Genomic DNA, 14359 nt, shown 5'->3' with positions numbered 1-14359 from the left:
GTTGTGTGACATCTTGTGGTGCCTGCATGCACCTGTGTTCATGATGTAGTAATGGCATTTTAAATAATTGGAACCAGATGTTCTAGGACTCAGCCATGTGTTCCCCACTGCATGGAGGACCCGCCCGCTCCGTGGGCATCAGCAGTACTGGTGTGGAGGCCGGGGTGCTGACATTCCATGCCCGAGTTAGCACTTTACGTGGCTTATCTGGTGATTCCTCACCCCCAACTTTCTGAGGCCAGGAGTAAATAGTGTTTTAGAGACAGTGGATTAGTGGGGGTAATTTTTTTTGAACACAGCCTACTTTATAAGCACCTTCCCAGTCAGGCTGTCATGGCCACACCCTATTTGGGGCAGCTCCTGGTAAGTCACTGAATCACAGACAGGGGCCTCGGCCCTTTCTGGGCATGATCCCTCTCAGATGCCTAAAATATGTAGAATTACGAAGGAAATGTGCTACACAGAGAGTGAATAAAGTATTAAAAAGGAATGTGTGAACTAGTAACAAATTTATTATGTTGATATGTTAAGTGATGAGATCTAGCAGTGGATCTAGTTGCTGTAATTTTGAAATTGTGGTGAGCAAAAATGGTGTTTGAAGACAGCAACAAACCATCATTTGATGCGCTAAAGCATATCAGAGTTGATACTGCTCATAACTGCTGTAGTTTGTTGCCTGCCTTTGTAACTGAAGGAAATGCTAAGTTACATTTAGTGGAAATAGATGTGTTTTTTCTTCCCACCCAAATTCAAGGACGCCCCAAATGTGAGCCCTGTTCTGTACACTTCTTCCAATGTAGGGCCCTCAGCAGCTGTCTCGGGCATGGACCTCTGTAATCTGCTGTGAGGAATGAGGAAGCTTCCTAGTCTCAGTCTTGGAACCGAGGCTCCTTTGAGAGCTGGACAACCCCTTGGCTCTGGCCAGAACCTCTTGTGGTGCTAGGACGTCAGAGAGGTCCCAGAGGAGGGCGGGGATGAGTTGGGAGCCAGCACCAAGGACCCCAGGGCCAGTCTGAGACAATCTGAGTATCAGGATAAGTAAGGACTGGAATGCACTTGAGACCATTGCAAAAGGCAGTCCATGAGTCTGTCCATATCAGGGCTCTCCAGAGAAACAGAACCAATAGGAGTGAAGGAGTGAGAAGAGACTTGTTTGCGTGTGTGTGTGTGTGTGTGTGTGTGTGTGTGTGTGTGTGTGCGCGCGCGCGCGCGCGCGTTTGGCTGAGCCTCGCGGTTTGTGGGATCTTAGTTCCCTGACCAGGGACTGAATCCAGGCCATGGCAGTGAAAGTGCGGAGTCCTAACCACTGGACCAACAGGGAATTCCCTTGTGTGTGTTAAAAAAAATTTTTTTTTTATTGAAGTACAGTTGATTTACAATGTTGTGTTAATTTCTACTGTGCAGCAAAGTGATTCAGTTATACATATATATACACTCTTTTTAAAATATATTTTCTATTAAGGTTTATCATAAGGATATTGAATATAGTTCTCTGTGCTATAGGGTAGGACCTTGTTGTTTATCCATTCTGTGTATAATAGCTTACATCTGCTAACCCCAGCCTCCCACTCCATCCCTCCCCCACCCCCCTCCCCCTTGGCAACCACAAACAAGTCTGTTCTCTATGTCTGTGGGTCTGTTTCTGTTTCATAGATGGTTCATTTGTGTCATATTTTAGATTCCACATATAAGTGATATCATATGGTATTTGTCTTTCTCTTTGACTTACTTCACTTAGTGTGGTAATCTCTAGTTGCATCCATGTTGCTGCACATGGCATTATCTCATTCCTTTTTATGGCTGAGTAGTTTTCCATTTTATATAGGTACCACATCTTCATTATCCATTCATCTGTCCATGGACATTTAGGTTGTTTGCATGTCTTGGCTATTGTGAATAGTGCTGCTATGAACATAGGCGTGCATGTATCTTTTTAAAAATTATTTATTTATTTGGCTGCTCTGGATCTTAGTTGCGACATGTGGGACCTAGTTCCCTGACCAGGGATCGAAACTGGGCCCCCTGCATTGGGAGCGCTCAGTCTTAGCACTGGACCACCAGGGAAGTCCCATATGTATCGTTTTGAATTAGAGTTTTTGTCTGATGTATGCCCAGGAGTGGGATTGCTGGATCATATGGTAATTCTATTTCTATTTTTAGTTTTCTGAGGAACCTGTATACTGTTTTCCATATTGGCTGTACCAACTTACATTCCCATCAGCAGTGTAGGAGGGTTCCCCTTTTCCCACATCCTCTCCAGCATTTGTTATTCATAGAGTTTTTAAATATTTATTTATTTTATTTATATTTATTTTTGGTTGTGTTGGGTCTTCGTTGTTGTGCGTGGGCTTTCTCCAGTTGTGGTGAGCAGGGGCTACTCTTCGTTGCGGTGCACAGGCTTCTCATTGCGGTGGCTTCTCTTTTTGCGGAGCGCGGGATCTAGGCGCACGGGCTTCAGTAGTTGTGGCACGCAGGCTCAGTAGCTGTGGCTCACGGGCTCTAGAGCACAGGCTCAGTAGTTGTGGCACACGGGCTTAGTTGCTCCGCGGCACGTGGGATCTTCCTGGACCACGGCTTGAACCCGTGTCCCCTGCATTGGCAGGCAGACTCTTAGCCACTGTGCCACCAGGGAAGTCCTCGTAGAGTTTTTAATGATGGCCATTCTGACCGGTGTGAGGTGATACCTCATTGTAGTTTTTTTTTTTCTTTTTTTTAAAGACTAGGTTTTATTATGGTTTCTAATTTAAACTTGAAAATATGTTTCTATTTGGTTTTTTTTTTTGCGGTATGCGGGCCTCTCCCTGTTGTGGCCTCTCCTGTTGCGGAGCACAGGCTCCGGACGCGCAGGCTCAGCGGCCCATGGCTCACGGGCCCAGCCGCGTCTGTGGCATGTGGGATCTTCCTGGACCAGGGCACGAACCCGTGTCCCCTGCATCGGCAGGCAGACTCTCAACCACTGCGCCACCAGGGAAGCCCCTCGTTGTAGTTTTGATTTGCGTTTCTCTTAATAATTAGCAATGTTGAGCATCTTTTCATGTGTCTATTGGCCCCTTGTGTTTGAGAAGAGACTTCTTGTAAAGAATTGGGTCATGCAGTCATGGGGGCTGGCAAGTCCAAAACCTGTAGGGCGGGCTGGCAGGCTGGAGACCCGGGGAAGAGCTGATGTTGTATCTTGAGCTCAAAGGCTGTGCGGGGGCAGAAGTCCTCCTTTTTCCAGAGGATCTTGGTCCTTTTTTCTCTTACAGCCTTCAACTGATTGGGAGGGTTGTGGAGGGTAATCTACTTTACTCAGAGTCTATTGATTTAAATGTTAATCACATCTAAAAAATGCCTTCACTGCAGCTGGTATCTGACCAAGCAGTTGGGTTCCCTGGCCTAGCCAAGTACACATGAAATTCACCATACTGCTGATGGTAGCATGTAAATAAATTAGTGGGGAAAAGGGAGGGCTCCTGCTTATGGTGGGATGCCGAGGCTGCCAGAGACAGGGACTGAGTTTTACAGTCACCACCGTGAAGCTGTGGAGGGTGGGGCTGGCTGAACCCGGGCTGTGGGTGGAGAGCAAGCGTCTGTTGTGACCCGCATGAGGAGAAGGCAGACCGAACAGGGTGGCCCTGCCTGGGTGATCAGAGTTAACCGTCCCAGAAGGGCAGACAGACCCCTCTGTGAGTGCCTCTGGGTGGGGTGCCGTGGAGGACGATGGTCACCTCCCGTCATGCGGATGGAGCACAGTGCAGTTCATCACAGTGACACTAGGTAGACCCAAAGTGTAGCGTGCTCTAGTAAAGAAAAGGCAGGGCCGCCTGTATCCTCCAAAAATGTCAATGTCCTAAACGTCAAAGAACAGCCAAGAGGGCTTCCCTGGTGGTGCAGTGGTTAAGAATCCGCCTGCCAGTGCAGGGGACACGGGTTGGATCCCTGGTCCAGGAAGATCCCACGTGCTGCGGAGCAACTAAGCCCGTGTGCCACAACTACGGAGCCTGCGCTCTAGAGCCCACGAGGCACAACTACTGAGCCCACATGCCACAGCTACTGAAGCCCGTGAGCCTAGAGCCTGTGCTCCGCAACAGAAGACACTGCAATGAGAAGCCTGCGCACCGTGACGAAGAGTAGCCCCCGCTCGCCACAACTAGAGAAAACCCACACACAGCAACAAAGACCCAATGCAGCCAAAAATAAACAAACAAACAGCCAAGAAACCTCCAGATTAAAGGTGGCTGATGAGTCGGGGTGGCTCAGTGCTGTGTGCTGTTCTCCTCACTGGAGGGAGGGCAGTGGGAGGACACCACCGAGCCAGGTGGCAACGTGGAAGGTAGACAGTGGTGCACAGTGTCCCGTCAGTAATGAACACGGTGAAACTGGCGGCTGTCATGTGGTTTACTCCTAGGAGACGCACTGAGTGTTTAGGGGTGAAGCGCAGTGGTGTGTGCAGCTTACTCTCAATTGGTTTGGGAAAGCAAGCACGTGCACCCAAATCTATATGTTATGGCGTGCATGTGTGCGTAGGGGCAGAGAGCTTGTGGGCAGGTGGGGAAAAGTTAGCAGCAGATCAGTGTTTAAAGGTATTTGGGTATTCTTTGTGCCCTTGCAGCTTTTCTGTGAGCTTGGGATTATTTCCAGACCATATTTAGGAGAGATAGCCAGGCAGGGACGTTTGTTCCCTGCTCCCGGAAGCAGCGTCTCACCTGCCACACGGTGTGGTTAGGGCTGGCTCACGTCTCTACTCTGCATGCAGCTGAGCCCTGACTTGGGTGACCTGGTGCCAGACCATCTGGAGATGGTCACCATCCTGGAGACCAGCAGTGATAGGACATCCTCCCTCCTGGGACTCATCTTCAGACCAGCCCAGCATGTCTGTCAGGGAGATGTCCTCACCTGGTGGCAGGAGTCCGAGTGAGCGTGCCCCACTGGGAGCCTTTCTGAGGAAGCCTCAGTTGAGGAGTCAGCTGGTTGGATCCAGGGAAGAATGCCTCGGACAGTGGCTTGGGGGGGTGTCACACAAGTGCTGGGTTTGAGTATCGTAAAGGGGGTCACCGTGAGCCCCCAGGGCTGTAGGATGTGATTTGACGAATGCTTGTAAGAGTCCTGGAAGGACTCCTCATTTACATCTACACTCTGTTCTTACTCAGATCCGCAGTTTGCTCAGCAGAACTCCAGCTGCCTCCTGGCTTCTGGGGTGCGTCAGCTTTACACAAATACACAGTGCTTAATCTTGTCACTTTGAGCCGAGATCAGTCACTTTTGTTTTTAGGCAGGTGACAAGATGTTCTGTAAAAAGGTGGCTGACGGTTTCAGACTTCTGGCTCATTTGTGCTTTCAGGGCAAGACTCTCCTCCAGCAGGCTGATGAATGAAAATGGATCTGCAGAAACAGGAGCGCCCTGTGCAGCTCCGGCGAGGACGCTGGTCAGCCAGTTGAGGAGGGTGACAGGAGCATCCAAAGCAGCATGGCCCCATTGATGCTGAAGGAAAGGCAGTCAGGGGAAAAGATCTGTCCTAAAGTAGTAGAGGACCCTCCGCCTCCTGGTTTGGGGGGCCGTCCTGGGTTTGAGTGTGTGCTCTGCCGCTTCCTGAGCTGGTGACCTTGAGCAAAGCTGCTGGCTTCCCTGAGCCTCAGTTCCTCATGCACCCAGAGCTGATTGTGGAAACACGTGACCTTGTCCACGGGAGGTCCCCACGGTTAGGCTCTTGAGGGCCAGTGGGTGCAAGCTGCTGGCAGAACACATGCTGCTCCCACCCCAGAAGAGACCAGCATTGCTGCCCCACCCGCTCTGCAGGATGGGCCCAGTTTGGTGACATTTCTCGTTGGGCTGTTTGCTCTGGGGGCAGGTCATGTTTCTTGGGGGGCAGTTAGTTGGTGGACCTTGGTGGACACCTGTGCACAACTTAACCCAGGAACAGGGCTGATCCTTTTGCTGATGGGAGCCAGGTGGCAGCTGATGTGTTTGGAGAGGCGGCCTGGGCCAAGCGTCACTCGCTGCTCACCTGCCGGGGGCCCGTGGGCACATCTCTCAGAACTCCAGTTCAGAAGGAGTGTGGTAGAGGCAACCCGCCCCACAGACTTCCCTGTCAGCCCGTCTGTGCTCAGAAGGGGCTGTACTCACCACCCGGCAGCGGCAGCTGGCAGAGAGCCGTTTGAGAGGTTGGTCTGAAGCCAATGGCTGGGATGACAGCTGGATGGGCAGCTGGGCCCTGCCTCCCTGGGCTCCAGCAGCTCCTGAGTGTCCAGAGTCTGAAAGTCCAGGTTGTTCTGGGAAGGCCTGTTCTGTCTGTCAGGGTGATAGAGGATCCTGTTGCTCCCAAAGTCTGACACCTGGGTCTGTCGGAGGCCAAGCAAGGATCGGAAGGGACTGATCCGTTCTGGGCTCTGATAGTGATGAGACCTGAGTGCCCGACAGCCACACGGGTCCTCACTGTGGAGATGCTCTGCAGGTGCAGGACTCAGGGCAGTGTTGGCTCCCAGGGCCTCCCCGAGGGTCCAGCACAGCCTGGCCTCGGCCAGGTCAGGTTAGGTTCTGTTTCTCAAAGACAAGTTTAAAAGTGTGCCGATTTCATACAGTCTGCTCTATGTCAGACCCTGTGAAGTTGAAGACTTTCTTGGGACATGTAGCTGGTAACTAGGGGCCCATATCTGAGCCAGCCACCTGGCCGCTCAAAGCCCTATCCCCAAACTGCAGGCTGCACCCAAGCCCAGCTCCGTGCATGGTGCCCTAGTGCTCCTCCAGGAGAAGGAAGATCGTGGGCTGAATTCAGCGATGTTGGCTTTCTGAGGCCTTGCTGCCCAGAGCACACACCTCACACGTGTTTGTTTGTCACGTTTGTTCTTCTCTCTCCTGCCCCACACATTTGAGGGCAGGCCAGGACGAGCCCTGGGCCCAGTCAGTGCCCACCCCCTGGTGCCATAAGAGCAGGCCAATGACCAAGGGACCTGTAGGCGGGTCCCAAGCCCTAGGCCATCTTTTCTCCCGGATTTTTTTTTTTTTTTTAACAAATTCTTGTTTTATTTCTTTTGGCCCTGCCACGCAGCTTGTGGGATCTTAGTTCCTGACCAGGGATTGAACCCGCGCCTTTGGCAGTGAAAACGCAGTCCTAACCACTGCAACACCAGGGAATTCCCTTCTCCCAGATTTTGATGGCTCTTTGAGACTTTTGGAGTTTTCTGGCTCAAAATATCAGAGTTGGGCTTCCCTGGTGGCGCAGTGGTTAAGAATCCGCCTGCCGAGGCAGGGGACACGGGTTCGAGCCCTGGTCTGGGAAGATCCCACATGCCACGGAGCAACTAAGCCCATGCACCACAACTACTGAGCCTGCGCTCTAGAGCCCGCGAGCCACAACTACTGAGCCCGTGTGCCACAGCTACTGAAACCCGCATGCCTAGAGCCTGTGCTCCGCAATAAGAGAAGCCACCACAATGAGAAGCCCGCGCACCACAATGAAGGGTAGCCCCCGCTCGCCGCAACTAGAGAAAGCCTGTGCGCAGCAACGAAGACCCAATGCAGCCATAAATAAATAAATAAATAAAATTAATCTTTAAAAAATATATATATATCAGAGTTGCTAGAAAGAGAGAGGTTACCCAGCTCTCTGGGGAGGTTGGCTTGTCCAGACGTTTCTCCAAGCCTCTAGGATGTCTCTGGAACCCTCAGGAACAGTATCCCAGCCTGTGCTCCAAGGCCATGTCTCTGACCCAACCTTGTGGTGGAGGCAGCCTTTACTGCCCAGCTGATCGAGAATCGGCTCTGCTCAGAGGCAGTCTCCCTTCCCGGGGTCCCCAGCTGGTGAGTGGTGGTGTGTTCAAGGCAGGGTCTGCATGGTGAGGCCTTTTCTGTGGTTCTGAGCAATTAGGATTTACTCCTTTGCAGTGGTAGAAGTGGTGGAGGGTGTTGAACATGGCCTTGAGCTGATGCCTGAAGCTGGTCAGAGGCTGGTGGTGTGGAGAGGTAACATGGACTGGGAGCATGTGTCCGAGGTGACACGGTGGGACCAATGCTGAGTGAGCTCCTAGGCTGGGAGGGTGGGTCCCTGACCTGGCAGCTCCCAGATCCAGATTGCAGGTCATTTGTGTGTGTGAGAAGGAGATACAGGAGAGTGACCCTGCTGTGGGCACCAGCTGGAGGCCATGGGGTGGGGTGGGGGATCACATCCCAAAGGGGAGAGAAGGCCGAGTTCTCAGCCATGGCATTTATTTGTCTGTAATTTGTGCCTGCATCTCCTGGGACAGGTTTGGGGTGCTTTGCAGGTGATGAGAAGGGAGCAACTCGAGCTGAGCCCCATGCCGAGATGCAGACTAGCATCTTGGGCTGCGCCCCAGAGTACCTGGGCCATCTAGGTCAAGCCCTCAGCTTCCTCCGCTGTAAGATTCCATCCTCGTCACTGCTGTCTGGGGGAGAGAGAGAGCGAGAGAGAGAGACAGAGAGACAGAGAGACAGAGACAGAGACAGAGACAGAGACAGAGAGAGAGAGAGAGAGAGAGAGAGAGAGAGAGAGAGAGAGAGAGAGTGTGTGTGTGTGTGTGTGTGTGTGTGTGTGGTCGTGTTGCCCCCAGGCCATGGGCAGAGGACAGGTTTGGGCACAGTGAAGTTTGATGCTGAGTTCAGTGCCTGTTGATGAGTTTTAGTGGGCATTTAAAAAGGAAAAACAGGGACTTCCCTGGCAGTCCAGTGGTTAAGACTTCGCCTTCCAATGCAGGGGGTGTGCAGGTTCGATCCCTGGCCGGGGAGCTAAGATCCCATATGCCTTGCGGCCAAAAAACCAAAACATACAACATAAAACATAAGCAGTATTGTAACAAACTCAATAAAGGCTTTAGAAGCGGTCCACATCAAAAAAAAATTCTTTTTTAAATATTAAAAAAATAAATAAAAAATAAAAAGGAAAAACAAGCCCACTCAACATTCAGGCTCCTGGCGAGGCACGTCAGAAGCGCAATGGTGCAGAATGCCCCAGGTAGCTTTCTGCCTTTTTGTCTGCATTTCCGGAGTGCTTCCGTCAGCCTTGTCAAGGGCTCCCTGAAAGAGAGTAAGATGAGGCCAAGGACACAGCTCCCTGAGGTGGGCTCCTGCTCAGAGGGAGGGGGCCTTAGGTCCCCGGAGCAGAGCAAGGGGCCTGGGCTGCAAACTCCAAGACACGGTGCTGTGGTTCTTTGCGCAAGCTTGCTCTGTTCCCACAGGGCAGCGGTAACACAGACAAGATGAGATCCGAGGTTCGGCCATCTGGGGACAGGGAACTGAGTCCAGCGTGTGGACCTGGCTCCTCCGCAGGCTGTGCTCAGTGCTGCAGGCTGCGTGTGCCGGGGGCGTGCAGCAGGTACTGACGTGGGGCTGCTTCTTAATTTTTCTATTTGAGGAAAGGCAGATGGGAAAGATGAAATAATAACGAGGCAAAGGTGTTGAAAAGAGGGCCTGGCGCAGGCGTGGGTTGCAGAGCTCAGAGAGGTGGCAGGGTTGGTGGCTCATGAGAGCGCACTCCCCTGGAGGTAGGCCTGGGATGTGCTGCGGGCAGCTGTGGATGGAACAGGGCTCAGCGGAATAGGAGCACTTTAATGTGAAGAATTGTTTAGCAAATGTTTGTCTCATCCCATTATGACCGGGTCACGTGCATTTCACAAAGAGTTTGGATAAATTGTGAAATTGGGATACAGTCTAATGGGGCAGTGACCAAGCATGAGCAGTGTGAGGGCCCCAGGACTGGCCTTCCTGTGAGGTTGGGATCAGCTCTGCTGGTGGAGTGGGGCCCCCAGCCCTGCCCTGTGACCCAGCAGCCCTGCCCCCCCGTACCTTATTTTCCTCCGTCGTAACAGCAGGAACCCTGATATCTGAGTAGTCGAAGATGGGAGTGAGTTTCCTGATGGATGCCTGCTGTCCTTGATACCACAAGTCATCATGTTCAATTTGGCTGTGATTTCCATGGAGAGCCTGTGCCCAGCAAGTCCGTGCAGCTCCCCTCCAGTCAGGGCTCAGATGCTGCCCACCCACTGACATTTAAGTAGAACACACACCAGACCCTGCCCTGCAGGTCCTTTTGCCCTTCCTGTGTACCGACGTCCCCTGTGCTCTGACTTGTCCAGTGACCCTCTGTAGAGTCACTGCTTTGGACACCTGGGGCAGTCGTGTCGGCTGGCACACGAGGGACACGGGACCCAGCAGGGGAGTGGTCTTGGTTCCACATGGCCTAGGCCCGACTTGTTGGCTTTATGGGTGTGTGAGCAGTGGAGCAGCATGTGCTGCCGCTCAGGGTGAGGCAGGGGTGTCAGGGGCAGGCAGGACACCATCTACCCCACCCCACCCCACCCCACGGGTGTTGTGAGGCTGAAACCAGATGATGTCCTCAAACCCTGCACCATCTGGCTGGTCAGCACCCAGGGAGTGTCAGGTCATGATGCAGAGAGCATGCAGACATGGGAGTCTGAAAGAGACCCTGCAGTGGGATCTGGGGTGGGGGTGGTGTTGGACTCAGCAGTTCTCTGGAACTTCTTTTTGTGGAGAGGAGAGGGAAATTGGTAAGAATTTAGAAGATTTTAATAAAATTGAGCCATTTAAAAAAAAAGAAAGGAGCAGGACTTCCCTGGTAGTGCAGTGGTTAAGAATCCACCTGCCAATGCAGGGGACACAGGTTTGATCCCTGATCCAGGAAGATCCCACATGCTGCGGAGCAACTAAGCCCGTGCCGCACAACTACTGAGCCTGTGCTCTAGAGCCAGCAAGCCACAACTACTGACCTTGCACGCCACAACTAGTGAAGCCCACGCGCCTAGAGCCCGTGCTCTGCAGCAAGAGAAGCCACCGCGATGAGAAGTCTGCGCACCACAACGATGAGTAGCCCCCGCTCGCCGCAACCAGAGAAAGCCTGCGCGCAGCAAGGAAGACCCGACACAGCCATAAATAAATAAATTAATTAATTAATTTAAAAAAATGGAATTAAGGACTGCATTTTGAAGGACATTGTTAAGAGAATAAAAAGACAAGCCACAGACTGGGAGAAAAATCTTTGTAAAACTCATCTGCTAAAGCTCTGGTATCTAGGGTATAAGAAGAACTCTCAAAACGCAATAATAGGATGACCCAGTTTTAAAAAATGCGTTGGGGATTTGTATAGCTTCACCATAAAGATTCAAGAACGGCAGATTAGTCCATGAGAGCATTCCACGCCATCAGGGAAGCGCAAGTTGAAACCACGAGATACCACTTCACACCTACGAGAATGGCTAAGATAGAAAACCTGACAACATTAAATCCTGGCATGGGCGGGGAGCAAGTGGAACTCTCCTTCTTTGCTGATGGGACTGCAGAATGTACAGCCACCCTGGAAGCCAGTGTGGCCATTTCTCATGAAGTTAAACATACGCTTACCATTCGGACCCAGCCGTCATGCTTCTGGCTGTTCATTAGGTGAAATGAAAATTCGTGTCTGCACAAAAACCTGCATGTGAATGTGTATAGCAGTTGATTCATTAGTTCCCCAAACTGGAAATGACCCTAACTTAGTCTGCAGGTGGATGAACAGATTGTAGTATAATATGGTGGGTTAATACTAAGCAGTAGAAAGGAATGAACTTCTGGTGACAGCAGCGTGGTTGAATCTCCAGGGCATTATGCTAAGTATTGTGTGGTCAGCCGGATAAGGGCCCCCTTATCTATTGATGTCCAGGTCTTAACCTCTGGAAGCTGTGAGTGTGACCTTATGTGAAAAAAACGACTTTGCAGGTGGGAGTAAGTTAAGGATTCTAAAGCAGACTCACAGATACAGAGAACAAACTAGTGGTTACCAGTGGGGAGAGGGAAGCAGGGAGGGACAGTATAGGAGTAGGAGATTTTTTTTAAAAGGGTTATTATGGGATTATTTGAAATCATGTGGGTGAAACTTCTGAAAATTGTAAAGCACTGTAGAATTTAAAGAATTTTTCATTCAATAAAAAAAGTTTTTAAAAGTTTAAAAAAATAGTAGAATATGATAAATGTAAATCTATGTTTAGATCAAAAAAAAAGCCAAGAAAAAATTATTTTAAAGAGTTAAGGATTCTGAGATGGGATTATCCTGGGTTTATGGGCCCTAAATGGATCACAAGTGACCTTTTAAGAGAGAGCAGAGAGAGATTTGATGCAGAGGAAGAGAAGGTGATGTGACTACAGAGGCAGAGGTTGGAGTGATGCGGCCATAAGCCATGGAATGCCTGGAGCCTCCAGAAGCTGGAAGAAGCTAGGAAGGATCCTCCCCTAGAACCTTCGGAGGGAAGTCAGCCCTGCCAGTGACGCTTTGATTTCAGCCCAAGGATACTGATTTCTGGCCTCCAGGACTGAGAGAATAAACTTCTGTTGTTTTATGCCACCAAGTTAGTGGTGACTTGTTACATAGCCACAGGAAACTAATACAGTATGATTTCATTTATATGACCTTCTAGAAAAGATGCAACCATAGGGACAGAACACAGATTGGAGGTCGCTGGGGATGAGGGGAGAGTTGGAGTACAGGTGGGCATGTGGGAATTGCAGCAGAAAGGAAGGTGGCCCGTCTGGTGCTGACCATGTTTATTTGCTGACCCAAGAAGAGCAAACAGAAATGCATGGGAAGGTGTCAGGGCCAGTTGCCGGTGATTTACATCTGTTTTTCTAATCCTCAGGATGTCTTAAAATTTTTTCCCTAAACTTTCTGTGCACTTCTCTGACTTTAGATAGAAATATTTGCTGTGCTGGCCACCATGTGGGTCCTGATTTACACCTGGCCTATGGCCACTTGGAATCCCTTTTCTTGCCTTTCTTTGCATGTCCCTTCACATAATGATGAATGTTGTGCCGTCCTCCCGGCCAAGGGGAGGAGCTGCTGTGGGCCCCTGTGCTGGCCTGCCATGCCCTTGCTCTGCTGTGACCTCATCAAGTAAGGGTAGAATCTTATCAGTGTGTCCACCCAGGTTTCCCAGCTTGGCCCTGAGCTGGCCACGCCCACAGGACTGATCTGGAGATGCATCCCAGGCCTTTCCACCCGCCTGTGGTTCACACAAATGGCCCCTCTTGGTCCCAGACACTGTCTAAACTCTCTGTGGTCTCAGCATCCCACTCGGAACCTGCCAGGAAGTCGCAGGGAGGATTCCTGAAAGGCGTTTCCCAATCGTCTCTGCTTTACTGGAAATTGGGGGACAGTTGCCAGGAGGTTGTCTGCCAGGCCTTTTCTCAGGACCTAACCTCCCCCTTTGCTGGCCACGCACTGCTCAGGAGAGGTTGGATCCCAGCTCTGCAGAATCAGCTCAAGGGCTACGTTTGTGCTTTGTAGAATCAGAAAGACAGACTCTTTAAGGAGGAACAGAAGCCTTCCCTCCCATCACTTTCCACAGGCACCTCTGAGTTATGGGGGCTTCAGGCCACAGGGAGCATGCTGCCTGGGCACAGTTTCCACTGCCCCCTGTGGGCACTTCAGGACCGAGAGGGGCAGTGTTGGGTACTGATGCTCCCCACGTTCAGCCAGTGGTGGGCATCCTGGGACTGTGTCCAGATCTGCCCCGTCCTTGATGGTCCTTCCACCTCCACTGGCTCCAGCCCTTTCCCCCATGTGAAACACCAGCTCTGTGCTCACCAGCCTCACACCCTCCCACACCGTCCATTCAGTGTGCCTTGGGTGGAGGGTCTTGTGCATGTACACTTAAAAAAAAAATTATTGTGCGATAGGGAGGGTGGGAGGGAGGGAGACGCAAGAGGGAAGAGATACAGGAACATATGTATATGTATAACTGATTCACTTTGTTATAAAGCAGAAACTAACACACCATTGTAAAGCAATTATACTCCAATAAAGATGTTAAAAATATATATATATATATATTTATTTATGGCTGCGTTGGGTCTTTGTTGCTGCACACGGGCTTTCTCTAGTTGTGGTGAGCGGGGGCTACTCATTGCTGCGGTGCGCGGGCTTCTCATTGCGATGGCTTCTCTTGTTGCAGAGCACGGGCTCTAGGTGCACAGGCTTCAGTAGTTGTGGCATGCGGGCTCAGTAGTTGTGGCTCACGGGCTTAGTTACTCCGCAGCATGTGCGATCTTCCCGGACCAGGGCTTGAACCCATGTCCCCTGCATTGGCAGGCGGATTCCTAACCACTGTGCCACCAGGGAAGTCCTGCACTTTTAAATTTTTAAAAATTATTTTATACAGCAGGTTCTTATTAGTCATCAGTTTTATACACATTAGTGTATACATGTCAATCCCAATCGCCCAGTTCATCACACACACACACACCCCTGCCGTGGCTTTCCCCCCTTGGTGTCCATACGATTGTTCTCTACATCTGTGTCTCAATTTCTGCCCTGAAAACCGGTTCATCTGTACTATTTTTCTAGGTTCCACATATGTGAGTTAATATATGATATTTGTTTTT

At 50.9% G+C, this 14359-nt stretch overlaps 1 protein-coding gene and 1 long non-coding RNA gene across 3 annotated transcripts in view; both read left to right on the top strand.

The window, feature by feature from the left end:
• Nucleotides 1–14359, top strand: part of ELL (elongation factor for RNA polymerase II) — a 79239-nt gene that overhangs the window by 26219 nt on the left and 38661 nt on the right. The gene's annotated exons all lie outside the window — the stretch shown is intronic.
• LOC113608434 (uncharacterized) lies at nt 7462–10567 on the top strand. Its single transcript, XR_003428330.1, has 3 exons — nt 7462–8352; nt 9169–9305; nt 9799–10567. It is a non-coding gene; the product is annotated as an uncharacterized LOC113608434 (long non-coding RNA).

The sequence above is a fragment of the Aethalodelphis obliquidens genome, unplaced genomic scaffold (genome assembly GCF_003676395.1).
Source record: "Aethalodelphis obliquidens isolate GAN/ISIS:26980383/991018 unplaced genomic scaffold, ASM367639v1 scaffold53, whole genome shotgun sequence".
In the NCBI taxonomy this organism is placed as follows: domain Eukaryota; kingdom Metazoa; phylum Chordata; class Mammalia; order Artiodactyla; family Delphinidae; genus Aethalodelphis; species Aethalodelphis obliquidens.
The sequence above is the reverse complement of the archived record's forward strand: the minus strand, read 5'-3'. Positions and strand labels throughout refer to the sequence as shown.